The sequence below is a fragment of the Diospyros lotus genome, chromosome 8, assembly GCF_014633365.1.
Source record: "Diospyros lotus cultivar Yz01 chromosome 8, ASM1463336v1, whole genome shotgun sequence".
NCBI classification, from domain to species: domain Eukaryota; kingdom Viridiplantae; phylum Streptophyta; class Magnoliopsida; order Ericales; family Ebenaceae; genus Diospyros; species Diospyros lotus.
This window is the reverse complement of record NC_068345.1, coordinates 39,907,754-39,932,479: the sequence shown is the minus strand read 5'-3', so window position 1 is coordinate 39,932,479 and position 24,726 is coordinate 39,907,754. Positions and strand designations below refer to the sequence as shown.

At 37.1% G+C, this 24,726-nt stretch overlaps 2 long non-coding RNA genes across 3 annotated transcripts; one reads left to right on the top strand and one right to left on the bottom strand.

Annotated features, from left to right (window-relative positions):
* Positions 1 to 588: 588 nt before the first annotated feature.
* Positions 589 to 11,331, top strand: LOC127807603 (uncharacterized). Its single transcript, XR_008024758.1, has 3 exons — positions 589 to 1,066; positions 1,144 to 1,280; positions 11,187 to 11,331. It is a non-coding gene; the product is annotated as an uncharacterized LOC127807603 (long non-coding RNA).
* Positions 11,282 to 24,256, bottom strand: LOC127807601 (uncharacterized). Of its 2 annotated transcripts, XR_008024757.1 has the most exons (6): positions 23,848 to 24,256; positions 23,609 to 23,771; positions 13,165 to 13,278; positions 12,838 to 13,080; positions 12,708 to 12,759; positions 11,282 to 11,420 (listed from the first exon to the last, which is right to left on the bottom strand). It is a non-coding gene; the product is annotated as an uncharacterized LOC127807601 (long non-coding RNA). The 2 variants fall into 2 exon arrangements; XR_008024756.1 differs by having other exon boundaries at positions 12,708 to 13,080.
* Between the last annotated feature and the right edge of the window lie 470 nt (positions 24,257 to 24,726).

Here is a 24,726-nt window from a genome sequence, read left to right as displayed (position 1 = left end):
ATTATATATAATTATAAAAAATATATTAATACAATATTAGTATACATATTATATAACAATAATATATATTATATATATATACATACCCACGGACTGCAGCAGGGAAAAGGAGAGGCAAAGCATGAACAATGATAGGTAGCAGCTGATGGGGCGACAGATAGCCTGCAATGGTTGATAATGGCTTGCGACGATGGGCACAACATTAGGGGCGAATGATGACTTGCGACAATTGGAGCAACAATGGGGGAGGGCGGCTTTTGTTGTCGATGGGGCGATTGTTGACCAAAAGCAAAGGATGGGGGTTGATGGCGATGATTGACGGTAGCAATCAAAAAAGCTAAAGAAGAAAATGGCGGGAGGCGATGAGAAACAAAGATAGAAGATGAAAGATATGACTGAAAATTAATAAAAAGATGAGAATAAAATAATAAATTACTTGATCAACTCAAGTTTTAAATAAGTAATTTTTTTGTAAAAGCTACCTTCCAATAACTTTTGCAAAACGCTATAGGAATAGCATTTAAGTTACTTAACTTAAACCTTAAATTTAAGTTAAATATTGGTAAGCTGCACTCAAATACCTCACCAATTTTTTTTAACAGCAACGGTCAAAACCGCTTTGGCAAAGGGATCCTAATAAAAACAAATTAGGAGTATTTTTCCCCCTCATTTTCCCTATGTTCTCTCATCTCCCTCTTATTTCAAAAGATAAGACAGACAAAAATCCCGCGCTGCGGTTTTAAATCGAACCCTAGTGATTTCAGATCCGAAACCCCGCGATCGCTGGGTTCGGCAAACGACGGGGAGAGAGGCCGGCCGCCATCGCCGGGAATTTGAGTGAGAGATCGAGGGAAATGCCTTCTGCGATGGAGAGAGGGAGATACCGAGATGGTGCGAGAAGCCCTTCCCACAAATCCATCGGTTTGAAAGCAATGAAGTGAGTCGGCACCGAGAACAGATGAAGAGTTCGAGAGCAATGGATACCGCTCGACCTCTTCTTCATCTGTTAGCTTCTCTTCGAGATGGTACGAGAAAATATCGAGTCGTGTGACCGTCCGGATTCATGGTTGGTTTTTCCAGATCTAGGTTTTCAAAATGGTTTGTTTTCGCTTTCGTGTCTGACTTTCTTCTTTGTCTTTTCAGATCTAGGTTTTCATAGTGGGAGGGCGTGAACCGGGACAAGTATCCGGTTCCAGGTTTGTCAGCCCGATCCGCCCTAAAACCGGCCGGTTTTTTTCCCGCTTAATCGGACCGCTCGAATGGAGGTTTACTTTATCTTGGTTAGTCGAAACGAAATTTTCAATGTCATCAAGTGACAAAAGTCTGATTTCGGATTTGAGATATTCTAAATTCGTGCTTTCATTATATGTTTTATGCTTGTTTCTCTGTTTTAATCATTCATACCTGTTGCTTGTGTCGGAGTATAATTTTCCCAAAACAATAATTATTTAAGTATAATTCATGCTATGCGAGATTCACATTGTGAAGAATTTGATTTTGTTCAAGCGTAGTAACCCCCGCGCCCCCCCCCCCCCCCAAAAAAAAAAAAAAAAAAAAAAAAAAACCCCTACCCATGCACGCGCACACACAAATGAACATGCTATGAACGTGGCATTTAAGGAAGTTGCGTCATATTCTGGCACATTTCATAGGGAAATTTTGAAATCTGAATTTGATTTTGAATCGTTTCATGTGAGTTTTAGAATTTTATTAGCTGTTTCAATGCTGCGATAAAAACAACTATATTATTGTAAAAATTAGGATACAAATTTGGTGTTAGCGTCCTTTGAGATATTATAGTCCTAATTATCCGCGTGCCAAAATTTAATGCAAACTTATGCATTTAGAAATGTCAAAACAGTGAACACAACATTTTCTAAGAAAAATTATCACATGTGCGCACCAGAGAACATGGATCTGCTAAAGAAACGAATTAATTATCCTCTTGTCCAATGCATATTGACTAGAGGACCAAGAGCGAGCTAATTTTGCTTGCCACTGAGAGTTCTACAGTATTTTAAGTTTCTATCTTTTCTCTTTCTTTACTCTATTTACTCTTTGTTTGTGTATGTGTGGTCATAGTTGTCAAAGACACACCTAGGCACGAGGCACAGTGCCATGCTTGAGGCGCTGCTTAGGCACATGCCTTGTATATTTAAGTGTATTTAAACTTTATTTTTTTATTGATTTGATTCCATATTTTTGTATATCAGTGAGAGGTTAACCTAACCTAACAATGTAAGTTAGAGGTCTGTCGGATCTCCTACTCATGGGGATCCTTTATCAGTGATGTTCACTCGTTGGATAGCTACTCACGTCTCTGTGTTCTGCTTCATTTTTTTTTTTCTTCTATTTTTTTTTTTCACAATTTAGAAGAAACTAATTCTTTATTGTAATTGTTTTTTGTTGTGTATTCTACTATATTTTCTTTCTTCTAATTCTTGTTGCAATTTAGAGAAAGTACTTGTTAAGAAACAAATGTTTAATTGTGTGCTATACTGATTTTTTCTCTTTCTGTCTCTTATACTTTCTTTTGCAATTTAAAAGAAACTAATTGTTTTTTTGTAATTGTTTTGGCTGTATGTTTTGCTGTAATTTTTTTTTCTTTCTTCTAATTGCAAAAGAAATTAGAAGAAAGTAGTTCCTATCATTATTTTTTGTAGTGTGTTTTTGCTATAATTTTTTCTTTCCTCTAGTATCTTTTGTAGTTAGAAGAAACTAATTGCAAAAGAAACTAATTGTTTTTCTACAATAATATTAATTGTTATTATAAGGTTGGTTATTTGTCATTTATGGTTGCATGAGTTTGCATCTACCTCCTTACATGTACATATTATCAAGAATAGTGTATAAATATTTTATAAACATTTTGAATAAATGTGCATCTCATGTGCATGAGACTCATGCTTCCCCTCGTGCCTTAGCTCCAAGCACTTATTTGTGCCTTAATGTGTCTCACACCTTTGACAATTATATATGTGGTTTAGGTTTTCAGATTTCTTGTCTTTCAGTCAATATCAAACTTTGCAGCAACATTGTTAAATTGGTTCTGAAATTGTCTTCTAGGGGTTTAGCTTAAGATTGAAAATGATGTCCAAACATTGCCATATTGGAGACATTACTTCCCCAAGCAAAACGAGTCTAATGGTGTGATTCATTTGTAAATAGTGAGTTGGAAAAAAATACGACTTTTTGCTCGCACTACCTGTTACATTGTCTGAGACTGAATAGTAAAATCTAGTTGACAATATGTAATTATACTAAGTACACGTTTAACAATGGTAATTTTATCTATGTAAGGTTATTTTAGGTATTGTATTAACTTCAATAACCTACTGAGAAACATGTGCCTAGAAAATACAAAATACACTTTCCATCTTAAGTTAAAAGATTACTTTTGACCTTGCTTAAATTAGAGAAAAAGAAGGCTATTAAAGGGTTTGTCATGCCCAGTGATAGTAGACACGAGCAATAACAAGGAAAGTTTCACTGAAATGGAAAACCTCATATAAATATTAAATTAGGGGTAAATAAAAAATGGGAGAAGACACCTAAATGGTATAAAATGCAAGGTGAAAAGATGATTTCCACTCTAGCCTCCATTAGCCTAGGAAGAAGGAAAGTTTTGTTGTCTTGTGCATTAAGAAATGAAATAATAAAAGAAATTTAGATATTTGAGAACCCTTAGATCAAAATGGATGGTTGAGATCAATTCTCCAATTTTGAAGGAAAATACAATTTTATATGTGGATATATGAGCGAGAGTGTCAGGATCTTAGGTTTCAGTAGGGTGTAGTCATTTAATTGGCATAATAGCTGTAGCATATTAATATTCTGTAAAGAGCAGTTACAAGTTGTAACTGGATTGTAACAGTTGATTGATTAGCTATTTGGAGGCATTCAATGAATTAATAAAATTTCAGTTCCTCAATTTCTCTCTCCCGATCTTTCTCTCTCAGAATTCTCCCTGTTTTCTGCCCTTATCTCTCACCACTTTCTGCCCTAATTCTCGCCATTGGCTGAGAATTTCCACTGTTAGGTCCAAGTTCCTGACGGGGAGATGATATGTAATTCTAGATAAAATACACAAAAATACCCCTCAATCAAATGAGCCTTTGGATCAATTTCAACCAAAGGCTAGGATTAATTCTTTGCTGTAAGAGAGATTTAATAAGTGATACAACAGAGGATAGAGCTTGTTCTTATTTTCACTAAGGTTGGCCGAAGGTTGAAGAAAATGGGGAGGAGAAAACCACGAGCTAGAGAGAGTCGTGTTAACCCATTTGGGAGAATGCACGAACTTTCCCATTGCTCCCTAAAATAGTAAGCTGCTAGCTGTTCTGGTAACTTAGGAATAGCTTGTCGCTCTAGTGACTTTTGTGCATGTCACGCTTCTTGTAAGGGGCCCTGGAAACAACCGATATATCCAACTTTTTTTTGGAATTTTTTTTTTAAGCTTGATTTAATATGTCAGATACATACAGAGTTTTTTTTTTACTTTTCTTTTACAACAGTTTATGATTGTTGGAGTAGGATGGTTTTAGATTATCAATCTTCTTTTTAAGGTTTGAACTAAAACCAAACTGAACCGATTGGTTTGGTTTGGTTCAGTTTCTCTATTTTCCCGGGTTGTTTGCACACCCATAGGGGCGGATGTGAAGGACAACATTTGGTGCCGCATGATAGAGAAAAGCCAGGATGTGTTAATGACTAAACACTCTCAAGTTGTGATCAACTGAGAAGTCTACAGTATTCTATTTTTTAAATTGTTGAACCAAAGTCAAATCAGCTGAAAAATTGAAAGCCAGTTTGGAAATTAGTTTGGTTCAAGGCTTCAAGCCAAGAATACAGATAGCTTCTCACACAAGGTCAACCGGTTTTGGTATTTCCTTCTTTGTGGTGTGATGGACACAGATGTAGTTGAAGACAATGATAGATGGTTGAAGGGTCACCTTGATTACCAGGATTGTGTTTGTCGATAGAACTATTAATGAATTGACCAAGATTTACCTTGTCTATGTTGAACAAAGGTATATGTCACCTTAGCCTCTGGAGCTTTTGTTGATCGTGAGATCAATGAACAATCAACAAAAAATTCTGTAGAATGCAAAAAGAGTGAAATAGAATGTAAAACGTCCTTAGAATTTATCTCTTGAAGTAGCTTGGGGCTTGTTCAGTAAGAAAACTCGTATCCTATGAAAGATTAGGGAGAAGTGAAATACATATAAAGAAGGAACAGAAAAACAGTATATTTAAGAATATGCTTTGAATACTTTGGGGTAACATATCATCCTTACCAGTGTTATCTTTTCCTTTTTCCATTAAAAATTCAAAATAAACAGATCATTTTATTTTCTATAACTTTGGGGTGATACTATGATTGCTTTGACATGCTATATGTACTTGTGGTGAAGATAGGAATGTGATGGTTTTCATTGGGATGGTTTTCGAGTTAGTAAATGTTCTTTAACTTTTTTGTACCATTGGTTGTCTTATCTCTTGGACTCTCATCGAGGAATAGTTTGAGAGGATGGTAGAGAGAAGAAGACATATGTTCTTTACCTATTGGTGAAGACATGTGTTTGAATCTTTCAGAATCAATTTTCATTTTTATTTCTCTATCCTTTTGCATCTACCTTATAGTTAACATGGGAGCAAATATATTCTTGAGTCTCCTTTGCTCTTTGATGTTGTTTATTAGAATTTTCTATGCTTACATTAGCATAGTTCTGAAAGGCGATAGGCGCATCGAGGCCCAAAGGGTCCTGGAGCTTGAGGTGTGCCTTTAAAAAAAAAAAAAACTCAAAATCTTGTAAAATCATAAACAACTATCAAATTATCAATAATAACACATGCATATCATTCATGATTCATCATCTTCAAATTCTAAACTAACAACATCAAAGTTGATTCATTCATCATGTAAATTCTAAACTAGAAATATCATCAAAGTTCAAACTCAAACAAGTACCAATCATCATGTAAAGTTTTAAACAAACACATAAATACTACAAGTCCACAATCAATAAACACTACAAGAAAAGAAGAGAGGAGAAGAGCGTGAGCCGTGAGCTGCGAGCAGAGGAGAAGAGAGGACAGGAGAGGAAGAGAGGAGGTGAGCACGGCTTGACAGCAACGAGGAGAGGAAGATTGGGTTGATCAGCGACTGGCACTGGAGAAGATGGGCGTTTTCAGCGGCTGGACAACTTAAGGAGGGTGTTTCCGACAACTCCCAAGGTGTTTCCGGTGGCTAGCTTAAAGGTCGAAAGGAGAGGGAGAAGATGAGAGTGACGAGCCGACCTGTCGACTTGGGCTGCCCATGTTTTAAATAAAACCTAGGTTTCATGAGGTGTGCCTAGGCTCACCTCATGCCTCGGCACCTCGCCGTGCAAGGCAAGGGCCTCTCGGAAAATATGTCGCCTAGGCCCAATTGAGGCGCCAAACTGGCGCCTTGCACCTAGGCGCGCTTTTAACATCTATGTACATTAGTAACATTGGTATTCTACATAGTTCCACATGTTTCTTAGTTATTTACATAATATAACAAGATCAAATTTAGAGTGACATTTAGAAGATAAGTTTTGTGTGATGTTTTTGTCACGAGAAGAACCTTCCTAGAGCTTATTTTTAATTTTTGTTGCTATTTACTGCTATCTTTTACTTTCACTACTGTAAGTCCTAAAATAATAGTAGTTCCCTTATTTTTACTGTTGTAATTCCTAGAAGAAAGGTAGTTACTGCCATGTGCAGGGAGGTTAGAGAATCCTGAGTTTGTTAGGGATGTAGGGCCCACCCTAGCAGGAGAATCTCTCCTCCCAGATGCTGGTGTATATCCTCCTATTCAAATAAGGGGGAAAGGATACGAAAGATATCAAAATTCTTACGATTTCTCTCCTCTATTCTCTCTCTCTCTCTCTCTCTCTTGTTCTTATCTCTGTTCTCTCTCATTCTTCTCCTTCTCTCTATTTCTACTCTCTGTTGGTGTTTGGGTCCTTTTACTTCATATCGGAATTGGGAGGAAGGGCGTTGTTAGGCTTAGGCCGTGACAATCTTGGTATCAGAGCATTGGTTCTCGATCAAAACTAATAGATTGGTGTGATGGCGGAAGGGACCCGCATGAAGAATTTCGAGACACATTTGCAATAAGTCAGCTCAATTGTGTTAGATTTCCAGAATAGGATTGATCAACTGGATATCTAAAGGGAATAAAGCCATGAGGCGATCATGGCGATGGATCGCAAGCTGGAAGGTTTGTTGGAGGGAATGTAATAGAGATTGGAAGGGTTCATGGCGAGGCCGCAAGAAGATATGGGGGCGCAGATGTAGCAATTTATGCTAATGTTTATTTACCAAAACATGGTAAGAATGGCCCTCGACTTTCCTCCGCATGAAAAAGATGATCCCATATTATTGAGAAATAGAATGAATAGGACGGAAGGAACCTCAGAGATTGAGGTAAAGCTTGAGAAGGGATTGGAGGGAGTTATGGGCAGAGAAAGGAATGAGCAGCCTCATGCCCATTCCCTAGGGTTTCCCATGCCCCAGATGGAGATACTGGCATTCGAAGGAGCTAATCCTCGGTGGTAGTTGAGGAAATGCGAGAGGCTGTTCAATTGGCACAACATACCTAGGGGGCAGAGGGTGTCATTAGCCACTGCTTACTTCAATGAAGTAGTTGATGCTTGGTTTCAGGGGTGTCTTAGTGTGAGGGAGGACTACAAATGGGAAGAGTTTTCTGAAAAATTATGTGAGCGATTTGGGAAGAGGAGCATGGTGGATACAATAGAAGAGTTTAATAAGTTCAAGCAAACAGGGATCAATGGGGCTTATTTACAAAAGTTTGAAGAATTAAGATCGTTCATGATCTTTCACAACCCACATTTATCAGAAGCTTACTTTGTGTCAAGCTTCCTAAGTGGCCTGAGTGAGGAGTTACGACCAATGATCAAAATGACAAGAGCAAGGACAGTGGAGCAAGCCTCTGAAAGTGCTCGATTACAAGAAATGTCCATAGAGGCATTGATGAAGAAGCAAAGGCAACAACAGAAAAGGGTAGCTTTGGGGACAAGCCCTATTAGGGGGAAAGAGTTATCACCGAGATATGGCAAAAGGGAACCAAGGAGTGAGAAATGTAGGTGGATCAAGCTCGGTTCCTAATGGGGGGCAATTTAAGGGTAGCAATCTCATGATCTTAACAGACAGTGAGAGTACCCATAGCTTTCTTGATGAAAGCACGACAAAGAGGCTGAAGTGTCAGCTCATAGGGACTCCACCCTTGAGTGTGACAGTGGCTAATGGCCAAAGGGTGTTGAGCAAATCAGCCTGTAATGGTTTTTATTGGGAGATACAAGGAGAGAAATTTGAAATAGATTTGAGGCTACTACAGTTAGGTGGTTTTGGGAGTGGATTGGATAACAGGGGTCAGCCCCATTAGCTTTGATTTTAACCGAATGGAAGTATCTTTTGAGAAAGAGGGAAGGAAGATGACATTATTAGGTGGAAAAGAGTTTGGAACATGCAAGATGATATTAGGGAAGAGACTGCAATCAAACGATTAGCGCACCCCAAGGGATGCCCGATCAGGTACATCACTTAAACCTCTTGAATGAATTGCTGGTAGCATATGAGGATTTCTTCATTGAACCCCAATCACTTCCTCCTACCCGAATGCATGACCACTCTATTAACTTAAAATCACACACTGAGCCCGTTAACATCAGAACTTATCAATACCCCCCAATCTAGAAGAATGAAATCGAGAAAATGATTAGGGAAATGCTTTAACAATTCATCATTTGACCAAGCCAAAATCCCTTTGCTTCCCCTGTCTTATTAGTTAAAAAGAAGGATAGAACATGGCGGTTTTATGTGGATTACCACCAATTAAATGTTATAACCATCAAAGATAAATTCCCTATACCCTTGATAGAAGATCTTATCGATGAACTACACAATGCCCAAATTAGGATGAAACCCGAGGATATCCACAAAACAACTTTTAGAACTCACTGCATTTTGAATTCTTAGTGATGTCATTTGGGCTCACCAATGCTCCAACCACTTTTCAATCTCTCATTAATAGAATTTTTGAACCTTATTTTAGAAAGTTTATATTAGTATTCTTTGATGACATACTTATTTACAACCCCTCTTTTGAACAACATCTACTCCACCTTAGAACTACTCTTGACATCCTTAGATTCCACAAGTTTTTTTTATTAAAAAATCTAGGTGTGCATTTGGTCAAAGGCAAGTGGAATATCTGGGGCACCTTATATCAAAGGGAGAGAGGTGAGTACCGAGCCCCGGAAGGTGGAGGCTATGGTGTCCTGGCTAAGGCCGACTTCGATGAGAGCCTTAAGGGGATTTTTGGGGTTAACAGGATATTATTGCCAATTTGTAAATTAATCCCTAATTTACAGCAATTAAGAATATATTAGCAGTCTCTAGTTTACACCTAATTACATGTTTTCTTCGATATTTTTTTCTCAATAAATACAGCTATGTCTTCTTTCTTTTTTTTTATACGTATATATGATTTTATTTAGATTTTTCTAAGATATGGTAATAGTTTTTTTTTTTTTTTTTTGGGATAAGAATTCCATATAAGCAGCCACATAATTGCAAAAATTTAAACAAATCCAACCATTCATATTCTGCAATTAAAAAGAAAAATGATGTATATTTCTAAACCGCGCTTTATTGTTTTGAAGCTCAGTTAAAAGCTCAACTTAAGCCCACTTCAATCACTCAGCTAAAGTCGCTGAGCTGCATGCAAAAAAAGCCCCAACCATGCTGTGCTTTGTGCTTAAAGTGTGCTTTTTTAAACACCGCAAAGTACAGCCTGATTGATTTTTTTCCTTTTAGTGTTAATGTGGTAATACATGGTGTGAAAGAAGTAGAGGTTATGTGCAGAGAGAAGTTGCTTTTTTTTTTTGGTTATCATCTCTTCCTTCTCCTTTGGTGTCTGAAGGTGGATATTTCACTTTGAGAACTATAATATGTATATATTCAATCCTCCAGAGCACATCCTTGTAACAGATGGAGCATTATCTGAGAAGTTCAAAAACCAAACGGACACGAGTTCTTATGTAATCCAGTAAAATGATATTGAAAATAAGCACATTTTACACACAATGTCCTTGTCATGGTGTTAGAGAGTGGCACAATACAGATAACGCAGATTACCACAGAGACGTATACACTAGCGCAGACAATATGTTGCATCATGACCGTAAATAGAATTTTCACATATTTGAATCAGCGCTAGTTGACAATCTTTTTGCATTGTCCACATAACAGCCTGTTGTAACAGAAATAAACATTCAAATGTAACATATGTAAAGTGCCATCTTTCCGAAATAATATGTATTTGTTACTTGCCTTCTTCCTTCTCTTGCATTCTTTCTCATAGTTTGCTTTCTTTTCACTGCTGCTATTTATATACTTGGGAGTCAAGGCCACGTGGATGCTTCCATTAAATGTTCCCTCAAATAGATAATTCCAAATGAATTTCTTGAGTTGATAGTTAGCTAATATAGGCTTGTGGCTATTTTTTCTTTCTTTTAATCTTTTGGGCCTTGTGCACCTAGCCATGAGTTCCTAAAATAGACCGCCCATTTTGCCTTGTGGCTATTCTTTTTTCTATTTTTTTTCCTTTCATACCACATGTGCATGCATTCTTAAATCAATACATGTATATGCATATTACTATTACTTTTTCCTATCCTTCAATTTGTGTTCTTTTGTGTGTGTGTGTGTGTACATTTTCCACAACATTTGGGGCATTACATTCTCCAATGTGGTATAAAAGGCAAAGGTTACATTTCTTGTGTTTTCTAGTAGTTTTTATGCGTGTAGGAGAACCATAGCACCTATATTATAGACAGTAGCTCTCTTGCCATTTATGCTAAGAAGAAAAAATTACATATTCATATTTGATATTTGATAACAATTGTTCTTTCACCGTTTGCTTTATTACTATGTTATAAATTACCATTTATGGTTTTTGGGGTGGAGAGGGGGAAAAAAAAAAAAAGAAATATGCCAAAGTTATTTATAACATAGTAATAAAGCATCTAGTGTTTATTAGAATGAATAGGCTAAGTTTGGCATATTTCTTTTTTTTTTTTTTTTTCTTTTCTGCTTGTTGATGTTGAGCAAATCGCAATTTTAAATGCTTGTAGGCTGTTAACAGGATTGGCGGTTACTTGCTGGTTCCTCATCATTCTTTCCACCCAGTTGCTGCAGCAATTGATGCCATCTCTGAGCTTGGATTTGTGCGGGGTGCAAAGATGTCTGAAGTTGACGCTTTTGGGTTGTAGATTGTATCGATAAAGAACTGGACTTTCTCATCCTCTAATTTTGGACATTTACAGGCCCAAAAAGCCCCAATCAAGTCAAACATTGTCCTCTGTAGCCTGTTGCACATCAAGTTGGACGAAGGTGGTTAGGATTTTATATTTTCGTTTTTAGAATCTTGCTGTTCTGTAACAGGCCATTCTCGTTTTGCGTCAACTGAACTAGGAGTTGTATACTGTCAGTTTTATAGCCCCATTTTTGATTGGGCTCTATTAAGGGCCCAAACAGCCCAGCATATGATGGCCTAGTCATCAGTTTTGTCAACCTGACAAAATGGGCCATCTATTCTGTCGGCCCTAAGAAGTACGTCATGTATTTAGGTCCAAACACAGATCGGTGCCTATGAGACCGTGAGGAGAATCATTATGCCGGCTAATACTGTGCCAGTTTTGTCGGCCCATAAACAGGGGGCCCAAGAAACTGGGACAAAAAAAGGTCAGCGCCCAAACAGAATGGCCGATTGTCGGCCAATAAGGAGACGGCCAAATTTCAAGGGCTGCAAAAGAGCGGCGGCCTAAACAGATGGGCCGAAAAAATTGATTGCCGATAACAGGCGGCCGAAGAAGATGGGACCCATCTGTTTAGGCCGCCGCTTTTTTGTAGCCCATGAAATTTGGCCGCCTGCTTATTGACCAAGATGGGACCCAAAAGGTCTGCGGCACAACTTTTGGTCGGCCCAGGCGGCCCTATAAACTGGCCGGCCATAAAGCAAGTATATTTTGCGCACAAATAGATGGGCCGGCGAAATTGTTGGGCCAAAAACAGGTATTTAGAGGCTCAAATAGATGGGCCGCTGAAATAGTTGGCCTATAACAGTTGGCCCAAGAAACTGGGCCGACCTTTTAGCCGGCCCATAAATAGTCGGCCCAATAAACTGGGAGGAGAATTTTGTCGGCTCATAATTGGAGGCCCAAGAAACTGGGCCGCAAAAAGTTGGTACCCAAACAGATGGGCCAACAACTTTGTCGGCCATTGAACAGACGGGTTAGGAACCTAGGCCGCAAGATTGTCAGGTCGACACATGGCCCGACAATTTTGTCGACCCATTAAAGGGGCCGAGTTTACAGTCAGGCCCAATCAAACGGATACATCTCACGGCCCAGAAACTCGGCTATGTCGTCGCAAACTAGAGGATTAAAGGGGTAAAATTTTGTTTGGCCGATGGGGGAACAGCACGTTTGCTAATTCCTAGCCACTAAATCAATCCTACATGTCTTTTATAATTTTGTAAAAGAAGAAAAAACAAGGCTGCCTTGCATATTTCCGAAATGGACATACACGGCCTAACATTCAGCTACATTTGTTAGATATCTAAGGGAATCTAGTTTAGGTTCCAATTTTAGTACCTATCTGCTCATTGGCCCAGGGGCCATTTCCGGCTGCTCTCATGCAAAATTCCTGAAATGCAAGCTGCAGAATTAACAAGTCTGGAATGCAAAATTTCTAAAAAGTGCACTTACAACTAGAAAATCATACCATCTTTAGACATCATAACAAATAATCATTGGTTTGATTTGTAAAAACTTTCAAGATATTGATGAATTTTCTTTCCCCAGAACTTCGACCTCCCACCACCCATGTCGTCTGTCTCCCCTTGCGAGATCAACAAAGATCGTGCAGTCTCTCTCGGACTGCTGGTAATTTACAGGCAGATTTCATGTATTTGAGCAAATCAGTAAAAAGTCCGAAACTATTGAACATCCCAGCTGCTCTATGTGTCTGCAAAATATAAATTAAAGAATAAGAAAAGAATTGAGAACATCAAAACCCAATATAGTTGTGCAAATAACGTTGCCGACAAACCTTAGCAACTCCTAAAATATTGTTTCTACCCTCCACAAAGCGAGTTCCACGCCTTTCAGATTTCAACAATTCTTGAAAAAATCTCAGAAGCATTGTAAACTTTACTCCTTGTTCCTGGAACATATACAACACCCAAGAAAACAGTTAAAAAGATCAAGTATAACGTATGATGGACCAACTGAGCAGTCCGGTCAAATATGATTAAGCAGGCCCGGGCTTCGTAAGAGTAGAGTATTGCAGATCAGCATCGGCAAAAATGCCCCCTGCTCAACTTCAAAAAGCTTCTCACAACGTTACTACTGTGATGTGAAGCACGTATAGTAATGACCTTATTTTTCATTAAAGGAAATGGTGATCTTTCAAAAAGTTAAAGATTCCGCCAAAGAGGATTTTTCATTTGAGGGATTAGACCATTTTTTATAATGCGCCTTCAGGCGCCAAATGATGTACGGTATTTGTGAAAAGCTCACATGATATTATGATGTAATAATTTATTTTTCCCTTTTAATAATGGGTAAAAAAAAAAAAAACTATAACTTACAGAGCCAGCTGACTTTTGTGCATGTCTCCATTCCTGTGCTATAGGCACCCTGGAAACGATCCAATGATCCAACCGTTTTTCTCCTTTCTTGGCCCCGGAGTAACATATTAAATCAACTAGGGGACATAGTTCTCAAAGGCACAGCTGAGGCATGAGGGCAGCGCCATGCTTAAGGCGCTGGCCAGGCACATCCCTTGTATATATAAGTGTGTTAAAATCTTATTTCTTGTCTATTTGTCATCTTAAATCATATTTCTTCTTGATTTAATTGCATATTATTGTATATCCGTGAAAGACTAACCTAGTGATGTAAGTCGGAGGTCTGCTTGACCACCTCTTCACCAGAATCCTTTGGCAGTGATGTAATTCTTTGTTGTAATTGTTTTTTGCTGTGTCTTACTCAAATGTTTTTTATTTTTTCTAATTTATGTTGTAATTTAGAAGAAACTAAATTGCTTTTCTACAATAATATTTGTTGTTATTATAGTTTGGTTATTTATCATTTATGATTTTAAATTTACATCTATCTTCCTATAGGTACATATTTGAAAAAAAAAAGGTACAAGTATTCTATAAGGATTTAGAATTAATATGTGCTTCATGTGCGCTTCACCTTGTACCTCACGCCTAAGCCCCAAGCATTAATTTGTGCCTCAATGCCCTTGCACCTTTGACAACTATGCTAGGCGAGCACCTGTAATGAGGCATCAGGCATCACAGGCGCTTACCTAGGTAAACTACCAAGAAGCACTCTTAAGTTTCTTTCAATTTGACACGTGTTTATTATTTTTCTATAGTTGTAAAGCCCATTGGGAGCAAAAGCCAGATGTCAATCAAAGCCATCATATGATTGGGAACCGTGGCGCGTGATGACACATGGTAGGACCTTCCGGTCACTAGCCACCTTCCACTCTGGTGGGATCTGCTGTGGATTTTCTTGAACTGTCAAATACAGGCTTTGTTTTTTTGTTGAATTTAAAACGAAGCTTTCCTCTTACTTCAGTGTTTGTGTTATTGTTTTATATTGTGTGTGTTTCTGAAATAGAATTAAATATAATGTTGAATATTGTTAGCCATGTAAATTAGTTTTTGAATATTATTTGTTTGTTATGCTGTTTGCTGATTAAGAATATTTAATACAGAATACAGTATTAAATATTATATTGAACATTTTAGATATAGAATATTTAAGTATTTGAGATGTTTTATTTTATGTGCGTTACTGATTGCCTGTTTCATATTAAACATTTGTTTTTCGATTTAGCTTCTCGCTTCACTCAGGAAAAAGCTTTTTTGGCACCTGATCAGTATATTTTGCACTCTTATTTAGTTATCAAACTTAGCATTTAAGTATTCAATGAACATGATTGCTACTCATTTTGGGCTCAATATTGTCAATATAGGTACACATCACATGCAAAGCGTATATGGAACAAAAAAGAACGATTTCGGTGCATTATAGGAGTGGAAATAAAACTTGAAGGCATGGTCAGCTATCAACTCGAAATGAAATGGAGAAATTAAAAGTGGAACAAGAACAAAAAATAAAAGGCGAAGAACCAAGAGGCTAAAGAAGAAATTTAATAGCCTACAGCGGTATGCATTCCGTTATAAGAATTAGTTTCTGGAACTCACGATCTTACAGCCGTATGCATACCGTTGTAAGATCGCTTTAGGAATTGCTTTCTGGAGCTCACGGGTCTATCATAACAAGCATACTGAAATAAGGTTATGAACTTCAATTCAAAGCATGATTTCGGCCCATCTTCGTCCAATTCAATGAAGAACGAGAGTTTTCACGGAGCACGACTCGAAAACCCTAGGGATGGCTATATAAAGGCTCCATTTTGGAGTTTTGAATGAGTTTTTGATGAAGGAGGAGCCGACGGAAGATTGAAGGGGTGAAAGAAGGCAACCTGAAGACTATACTCTTGGGTTGTATTTTTCTTTTTCTTTCTCAATCTCTGTTATGGATTCCGACTCTTTTCTTTTTCTTTTGATTGTAAGAATGCATTGCTAAGTGTTTATAGCTAGGGTGAATGATGAAACCTCGACTTCTAATGGTTTGATTTAAAGTTACTCAGTTTGCTATTTCCTTATTCATTCGAGTTGATTGTTTGTTATGTTCATAATGTCGTTTTGATGCTTGATCACCATTAAAACATATTTGTGATTTGTATTGTTTTCGAGAGATTCAATACAGATTAGACATGGTAAAAATAACGTAGGGTCCTATAATAGGTAGAGATATCGTTATGCCATGTGAAATCATTTTGTAATGATCACTGTGATTGAATGCATGTTTATATGTTCGAAGGTTGACTAGAGATAGTTAATCTCATATATATACATAGAATCGAATGACAATTGAGAAAAGCTTTTGGTTGTAATTGGATCATCGATTTTCAACCTAAGATAAGGAATAGCAAGATTCGAGTAATGAACAATTGAATCATAGAATGCCGATGATGGATTCACAAATCCTAGTGTCTTAGTTTTGTGAGTTTTGAATCGAAGAAATTGTTTTAGCTGCATCTTTATTAATAAATTAGATTTCATTACCATTGAAGTTATTATTCATAGCTATACCAATGTGTGTTAGGTTTAGTTTAAATCAATTAGAGTAAACATCAAAAGTTAGTCCTCGTTATAGTTTTGAAAGGCGCAAAGCGCAAAGGGTCTTGGAGCCTGGGGCACGAGACGCACGAGGCGAGGCGCGCCTTTGCGAAGCGAGGCGCGCCTTTTAGAAAAAAAACTCAAAATCTTGTAAAATCATAAAAAAACTATCAAATTATCAATAATAACACATGCATATCATTAATGATTCATTATCTTCAAATTCTAAACTATCATCAAAGTTGATTCATTCATCATGCAAATTCTAAACTAGAAACATCATTAAAGTTCAAACTTAAAGTCTCAAACTCAAACAAGTACCAATCATGCAAAGTTCTAAACAAACATATAAACACTACAAGTCCACAATCAATAAAGAAATTTTAATCAATCATCATCAAGGAGATCATCAACATCAAGGTCAATATCTTTATCATCCCCTTCAATCAAGAAAATGTTTTCATTTTGAAAAATGATATTTTTCTAAGTCTGAAAGATTAACGCATTATAAGGAGACATATAAGAAAATGTTTTCATTTTGAAAAACTATCTCTCGATATTTTGATAGCTAATATTCATTATTGTTAAAATGATTTTTAATGAATTTTTCAAAAAATAGTAGGTATGTATTTTGGGGGTGGTAAAATCGTTAAATCCTGAGTTTGTATTAAAATCAAAATTATATTTTCTTATTTTTATGAATTTTGATTTTTTAGATATTTTTATTGAATCCAAATCGGGAATACTTTCTTATTTACATTTATGTATTAAAGCAAATGGAAGGTAAAATATAAATAAAGAAAATGTAAACATATACTTAAACTAAAGAAATGTAAATATGTTGTAATGTGTACATGTTAGAACTGAGAAGAGGGAAGGAATTGGGCTGCCTAGATTTTAATTAAAACTTAGGTTTCATGAGGTGCGCCTAGGCGTGCCTGTAACACCCGGTGTTAAGAGGATGAGAAAGGGAGTAAGAAATCTTCCAAAAATGCCCTCGAGAATGTGCTAGATCCTTGAAAATATGGGCGCCCTATGAGGGGCATTTTGGTAATTTGAAAAGTGAAGTCCAATAAAAAGGGTATTTTGATAAATTAAAAATAATTCCTATGTGGAATTAGGTGTGTAAGTGAATAAAAATCTCAATTTGGTATTTATGTGGAGATATATGGGATTAATAAATTCACAAAGAGTATTTGGGAATTTTGGAGTGATTCCATAGAGGAAATTAATTATGAAAAATAGGGAAAATGGAGAATATGAAATTATTGGAGGAAATAATTATTTTCCCCTAAATTGGTGAATAAATGTGGTAATGCCACATGGATGGATAAGATGAGAACTTGGAAGCCAAGGTTAGTGTCTTGTTGTGACACTTGGCATTTTGTGGTCCAAGTTAAATGAGGGAATTAATTAAATGCAAAAAGAAAAGCTAAGTTCTATCCCTTCAGGATACTTACAAACTATTTCCTTTTCAAAGCATAGAATGGTCGCATGGTGCTTGGAAAGCCAGTCCATTCCCAAAATCACATCGAATTCTTGCATATCTAAGACATATAAGGTTGTTTCTAAAAACTTTCCCTCGACCTCCACCTTAGCTGTTCTTACTACATGATTCGTGCTTAATTACGATTCATTTTGCAAGCTCTTCTTGATGGACTTGATTCCTAATTGCTTTCATTCTAATAAGCCCTTCCTAAACAAGTATTTCTGCTATAATCATGAACTCTTGAGTTTGGAGCAATATCACTAGCGAAAAACGCATACTAATTAATGACAAATAAGAATCATATCTCTCACATACTTATTCCAACATGAGCTTCATACGTGTGCATACATGTAACAACATACGCTCATAAATATAGCTTGAGGGAATAACTGCATAGTTAAGGGGGATATGACTTGCATGAGCATAGTATCCCTAAAGAATAAGCATAACAATTCTTATAACTTACCCGGAGATCAGAAGCTTGAACGGGACGTGGTGGATTTTCATGTTTCCTTAAAAGCATTTCCTTAAAAATTTTTACTAAAAGCACAAAAATTTTCTTTAAAAACAATTTGAGTCTACAGGAAAGTAAACCTGGCTCTGATACCACAATGTGACACCCGTAACTTACTTACATGCTTAATGATAATAATATTCATATAAAAATATTCGGAGCTTAAAACCAAAATCATACTTTCTTTAAATCAAATAAAATTCCAAGACATGCTTTATGGCATACATATAGGAAAAGATCAGAGTTCAACCCTAAAAACATTGTTTTCAAAAGGAAACTAAACTTAAGTTCTTGAAAATCCTTTTTAAACAAGCCACCACGCTCCACGTCCATGTCCTGGTCTCCTCATTCATGCTCACTGGGGGAGGGGGAAACATAAGGGGGGTGAGATTACGCAAATCTCAGTAAGTACAAGAGAACCATCATATGTATTTAAACAAGTCATGACATAACATAATATATCGTATGGAGACACGAGAGGTTCCACCAACTTGCAAGGGTAAGAACCCTCGTGCGTAACGCTACCGAGCTCCGGTCCCAGAACTTGCATGAACATAACATAACATAGTTCATGGTTATGCTTAAACATCATAAATAGTTCATAATGTACTTACCTTAACTTGGTTTGATGAGATTTGAATGCTGAAGGCTTCACCTTTACAAAAAGCTCGAAGCACTCCCGTCTAGCATGAATTTATCCCAATTTAGAATGAGGAAACTCTTGGCCATGAGCCCTATTTATAGGCTTGGAAACTTGGTCACCAAGTAAGTCACAATCATTTCAAATCTTTTCTAAATCTTTCAAGATATTCCAATCATTTCAAATCTTCTAAAATATTCTCTAATCATTCCATATCTTCTAAAATATTCTACAATCATTCTTATCAAATCTTATCCAAATAAGATCTTATCAAATCTTATCCAAATCAAATCAAATATTATCCTTAAAGTCATCATGAGGCTTAATCTTTATCTCTAAAGTCATCATGAACACTTATCTTATCTCTAAAGTCATCATGAGCCTTCATCTTATCTCTAATATCATCATGAGGCTTCATCCTTATCTCTAATATCATCATGAGGCTTCATCCTTATCTCTAAAATCATTTATAAGGCTTTTCTTGAATCTCCCAAATGCCCTTAGGAAAAATATTTCAAGAATTACACTTTGGCCCAAACTTTTCAGGTAATTGCACTTAGACCCTTTTCAACTTGGTCCCTAGGCCAATTTTTAATTGCATTTTAGTCCCCGAAGAAAGAACTAATTACGCTAATACCCCTAGTTTTTAGGTAAATTACACTTTTACCCGAACCTCAATATTTACGATTTTACCACTGGCTCAAAATTGAACCTTTGTCTCAAGGCTTCTATAATCCCTTGAAAGGACATATTTCCTCAAGTAATAGAAGCTAAAATAAAATCCCAAGTATTACATTATATTTTAGTTTAAAAATCTTGGGCGTTACAGCTTAAGTCTTGAAAAGGCAAATTAATCCAATGGATGAGATTAATCAAGAAAGGAGCACATGGATTGTGCTTTCTTGTGTTTTCTTCAAGAGAGAAGGCTTGTTTATTTAAAATGAATGGTGGAGATTTAATTCTCCTTAAGAACATGGATTGTGCTTTTAATGAATGGTGGAGATCCATTCTTCAAAATGAGAAAGGGTAGTATAAAATGGCAAGTGCGGAAGACTTGTCTCCCTTTGGCCATTTGTAGAGAGAATGAAAGAAAGAAGAGATGAGAGGAAAGAATAAGAAGAAGAGAAAGAAATCAAGTAAGTGCATTCTCCTTTTCTTTATTTAGTGTTCTTATAGGCAAAGAAAGTGAGTTCTTGTTTGAATGTCATCTTAGATGGGAGAAAATGAAGATGGAAGTTCTCTTGAAATGAAGATTTAAAGATTCAAGAAGAGGTAAGGGATGGCCTCATGGGAGGGTGGCCTTGCAATGGGTTGTAAGTATGTTTCATAAATGTATATGTTGCATTTGGCATGTTCTTTTATGTTCATGAGACTTATGGCCATAGGTTAGTTTGAGAACATGGTTGAAATGGTGGGTTAATGCCTCTAACCTTGGAGGGTTATGAGGGCAAAGAAACCTAGCCACACTTGCATGCATTTGGCATCATATAAACTTGTTATGTTCATATTTATTTTGCATTGCACCCTTATTGAGTTTTGGTGAAGTCCTATTTGGAATGTTATGGAAGCATCAAGAGCATGGTTTAAGCCTTGATTTTGGAGAAAAAGAGGCTAAAATTTATGGAAAATGAAGTATATTTATTTAATTAAATTTCTGAAAAATTTGGGGTTAGAAGGCCCAAGGAAAAAAAAAAAAGTTAGAAGCAGCAGGCAGCAGCCGCGGCTGCACACGGCAGGTGTGACTAGCGCCCAGCAGGGCCCCGGGCGTGCCAACGGGCCTTGTCGGCCAATTTTTTTTTAAAATTTGGAATTTGGGGAATTAAGAGGGAATTTCTAAATTAATTTTGGGCTCCGGAGGAATTTTCAAAATAAAGGGATTTTTCGGGCATTTTGGGGAGAAATGCTAAAATTTTGGAAAATTGAAAATTATGAGTCTTTCCTCCAAAATTAGTAATCAATCAAGGGATTGATTTTAATGGTGATTTATGGAGCCCGGTAAAAATTCTTGGATGGAAAAGAATTAAATAATAAATAAGAAAATGGTAGTTGGGCATCTTCATGAGTTTTCTTTTCAACCAAATGCGGTGTGGTTGAAACCCAATTCTGTTAGTGAATCCTGGAGTTGAGGGAAGGGAAGGACGAGACTAGTTCCCACCTAGGGTGTTTCGTCTTGAAACATGGTCCACCATTCACCTAAGGCCGAGCAGGTGGGCAATTCGGGTAATTGTTCACGAGTAACACCCGTGAGTGGGAGCGGGGCGTTACAGTGCCTCTCGCCTCAGTGCCTCACTGTGCAAGGCAAATGCCTCACTGAAATCGCCTTGCCTCGGCCTAGGCGAGGCGTTGAATTGACGCCTTGCGCCTAGGCGAGCGCCTTTAACAACTATGGTCCTCGTGGATACAATACTCTACTTATCACTATATTACTTGTCACGATCCGTCCACTTGCGGGATAGAAATAGGTGGACAAACACCTTCAAGGTGTTTTTCACCCCTGGCTAGCTTGATATAGATGCATAATGAGGGTATTTGCTTTTATCTACAATGTGTGAGATTTAGGATTGACCACTTAGGTTACACGAATTTCCATGTAACGGGAAACGTTTCTGATATGAAATGTAAACGCAGAAACATACATTCTTTTAAAAAAATAGGCATAAATAAGGTCCAAAACAGGAATGGGAAACGTTTCGAAAACGGAAAAACGACTCTTCTGAGCCATTTCTATGCACCATAGCTGACCACGGTTCGATTGCAATAGGGAACTGAATTGAAACTGTATTTTTTATTCAAAAATTGGAGCTAGAATTTAAGACAATAAGACTTATGGTTTGATTTCAATTTTAAAAAATAAATAAGTGGAATTGTAATAGTAACCAAATTCCGATTCAAATTTAAGAAAAAAACCAATTAAATTTGCAACGGTCAAATTTTTAACCGTTGCATAATTTGCACCTAAAGAACAAAACAATGGTAAAAAATTTGACCGTCGCATTTTTTTTAATAATTATATTTAAAAACAATTGCTTGAAAACTCTATAAATACCACTTCAATTTCATTTTTTTAAGCAGTTTTTTTAAAAATTATAATTATTAAAAGAAAAAAACAACAGTCAAAACATTTAAATGGTTTTTTAACTGTTTGAACCGGAATCAGAATCGAAATCTGGTTAAGGTTCTGGTTATTTATTTTTAAGAACCAGAACCGAACCATAAATTTTTTATTCTGGTTTAGATTTTTGAACTGAAAACAAAAACACAGTTTCAATTAGATTCACAGTTCAAATCGAACCGTGGTCAGCCCTACTTGGAGGAGGTTGGTTTTTCAGACTTGAAAATAATCACTTCATTGAATTGAAGCTTTGGTCTTTGTATATTCTCTTTTCTTACAACTGAAACTTAGGATTTTATTCAATTGGAGGGTGCTCTTTTTTAAGCTTAATTTAGTACATCCTACGTATAGAAAGATGTTTTGGATTTAGGGTTAGGGGCTGCAGATTTCATGCTAGAACTTATTAACTTCCCACTGCTGCCCAAATTGTAAGTCACTGGCAGTTTACAGCAACTTAAGAATACCTTGCAGCTCCAGCTGCTTTTGTGCAAGTCACCGTTCTTTTCCTAAAGGAGCCTTGGAAATGACCTATAGAGCCCAACCGTTTTTCTCCTATATGTTGACCCAAGTAACATTTTAACCAAAGGTATTTTTCTAAGCTTGGTTATAAGTCAGATGCATAGAGAGGTTCTTTGCTTTTGTTTACAAGGCTTGAGATTCTTGAAAGGTTGACTGTCAGACTCTAAAATAACCGTTTCATCAAATTTCAACTTTGGTCTTTGTATATCCTCTTTTCATTCAACTGAAAGTTCGGATTTTGTTGAACTGGAGTCCATTTTTCTGAACATGATTTAGTGTGTTAGATGCCTTAAAAGGTGTTTACGATTTAGGCTGTAGGGATGATTCATTTCATCCCGGGAGAACTTATGAAGTTTCCCTTTGCTTCCCTAAATTGTAAGCCCTAGCAGTTACAACCTATGAATAGATTGCAGCACCAACAAATTTTGTGCTGGTCACTGTTCTTATGCTAAAGGGGCCCTGGAAATGACCCATCGATCCAACAATTTTTCTCCTATATGTTGCGCGGGGAGAAGGTATGAACTTTTCCCTTGTTACCCCAGGTAACATTTAGCCAAAGGTGTTTTTGTAAGCTCACTTTATAAAGTTAGATGCATACAGAGGGTTTTTTGCTAATTGAAATAACTTATAAAATACTGGAACCGACAAGAGGCCATACAAAATCGAATTCAGATTTCAAAATTTCTCCAAGTAATATGCCTTAATATGGTGCAATTTCATTAAATGCCGCCTTGATAACAAGACTAAGATCTAAAACCGATTAATGTTCTTTTTTTTTTTTTTTTGTGGGGGGGGGGGGGGGGGGGAGCTACGCTTGAACAAAATCAAATTCTTCACAATGAATCTCACATAGCATGAATTATACTTAAATAATTATTCTTCTGGGAAAATTATACTCCGTCATAAGCAACGGGCATTTGAGAACAGACAGGCATGAATGATTAAAACAGAGAAAACAAATATAAAAACATAAAACGAAAACATGATTTAGAATGCCAAAGCCGAAATCAGACCTTAGTCACTTGAAGACATTGAAAATTTCGTTTCGACTAACCAAGCTCAAGTAAACCCCCATTCGAGCGGTCCGATCAAGCAGGGAAAACCGGCCGGATCGGTCTATCAAACCGGGAACCGGCTACCCGTCCCGGTTCGCCCGCCCTCTATGAACCCGTACATCTGAAAGAACAAAAAGAAACTTAGATACGAAAACGAAAACCAACCATTTTGAAAACCTAGATCTGGAAAAACCAACCATGAATCGGACGGTCATACAACTCGATCTTTTCTCGCACCATCACGAATAGAATCCAACCGATGAAGAAGAGGTCAAGCAGTGTCCATTGCTTTCGACTCAATGAATCTCAGCCTCTTCGTCTGTTCTCGGCGCCGACTCACTCCATTGCTTTCAAACCGACGGATTTCCAGAAAGTACTCCTCCCGCGATCTCCGCGTCTCCCACTCTCCATCGCAGAAGGCATCTCCCTCGATCTCTCACTCAAATTGGCGGCCTCTCTCTCCCCGTCCTTTGCCGAACCAAGCGATCGCTGAGGTTTCGGATCTCAAAACTACTAGGGTTTCGATTTAAAATCGCAGCACGGGATTTTTCTTTCTTTTTATTTTTTATTTTTTAAAGAGAGAGAAAGAGAGAGAGAGAGAGAGAGAGAGAGGGGGGGGGGGGGGAATGCTTCTAGCTTGTGTTTTTTACTCGGTACTGATAGGTTTTTAATATTGTTGGGCCGGGCTGTAAAGGCCCAAAGCTCTCGGCCCAACATGGGTCGAAGTGGCCTGGCCAGGTTAACCTCTCTAAAAGATCTTTTGAATAATTTGGGCCCTTTAATGAATTTAAATTTTGTATTACTTGTCATGAGATGAACTCTCAATTGTGGTGGTGTTGGCTTAGTGAGAAGATAGATCTTGGAGACTTTAGTCTCTAGCTTGAACTTCCTTTATTTATATTAATTTCTAAATTAATTATTTGGATTTCATTGTTTTTGTGAGTCCATTACTTTATACCCACAAATAAAAAGGTGAGTTATTGTTGTTGGCTAGAAGGTGAAATGTGGCAGGGATGTCAAATTGTCAATGTAGACGGTTTGAAATATATTTTTCAAAGTAAATCTTAATTAACAAT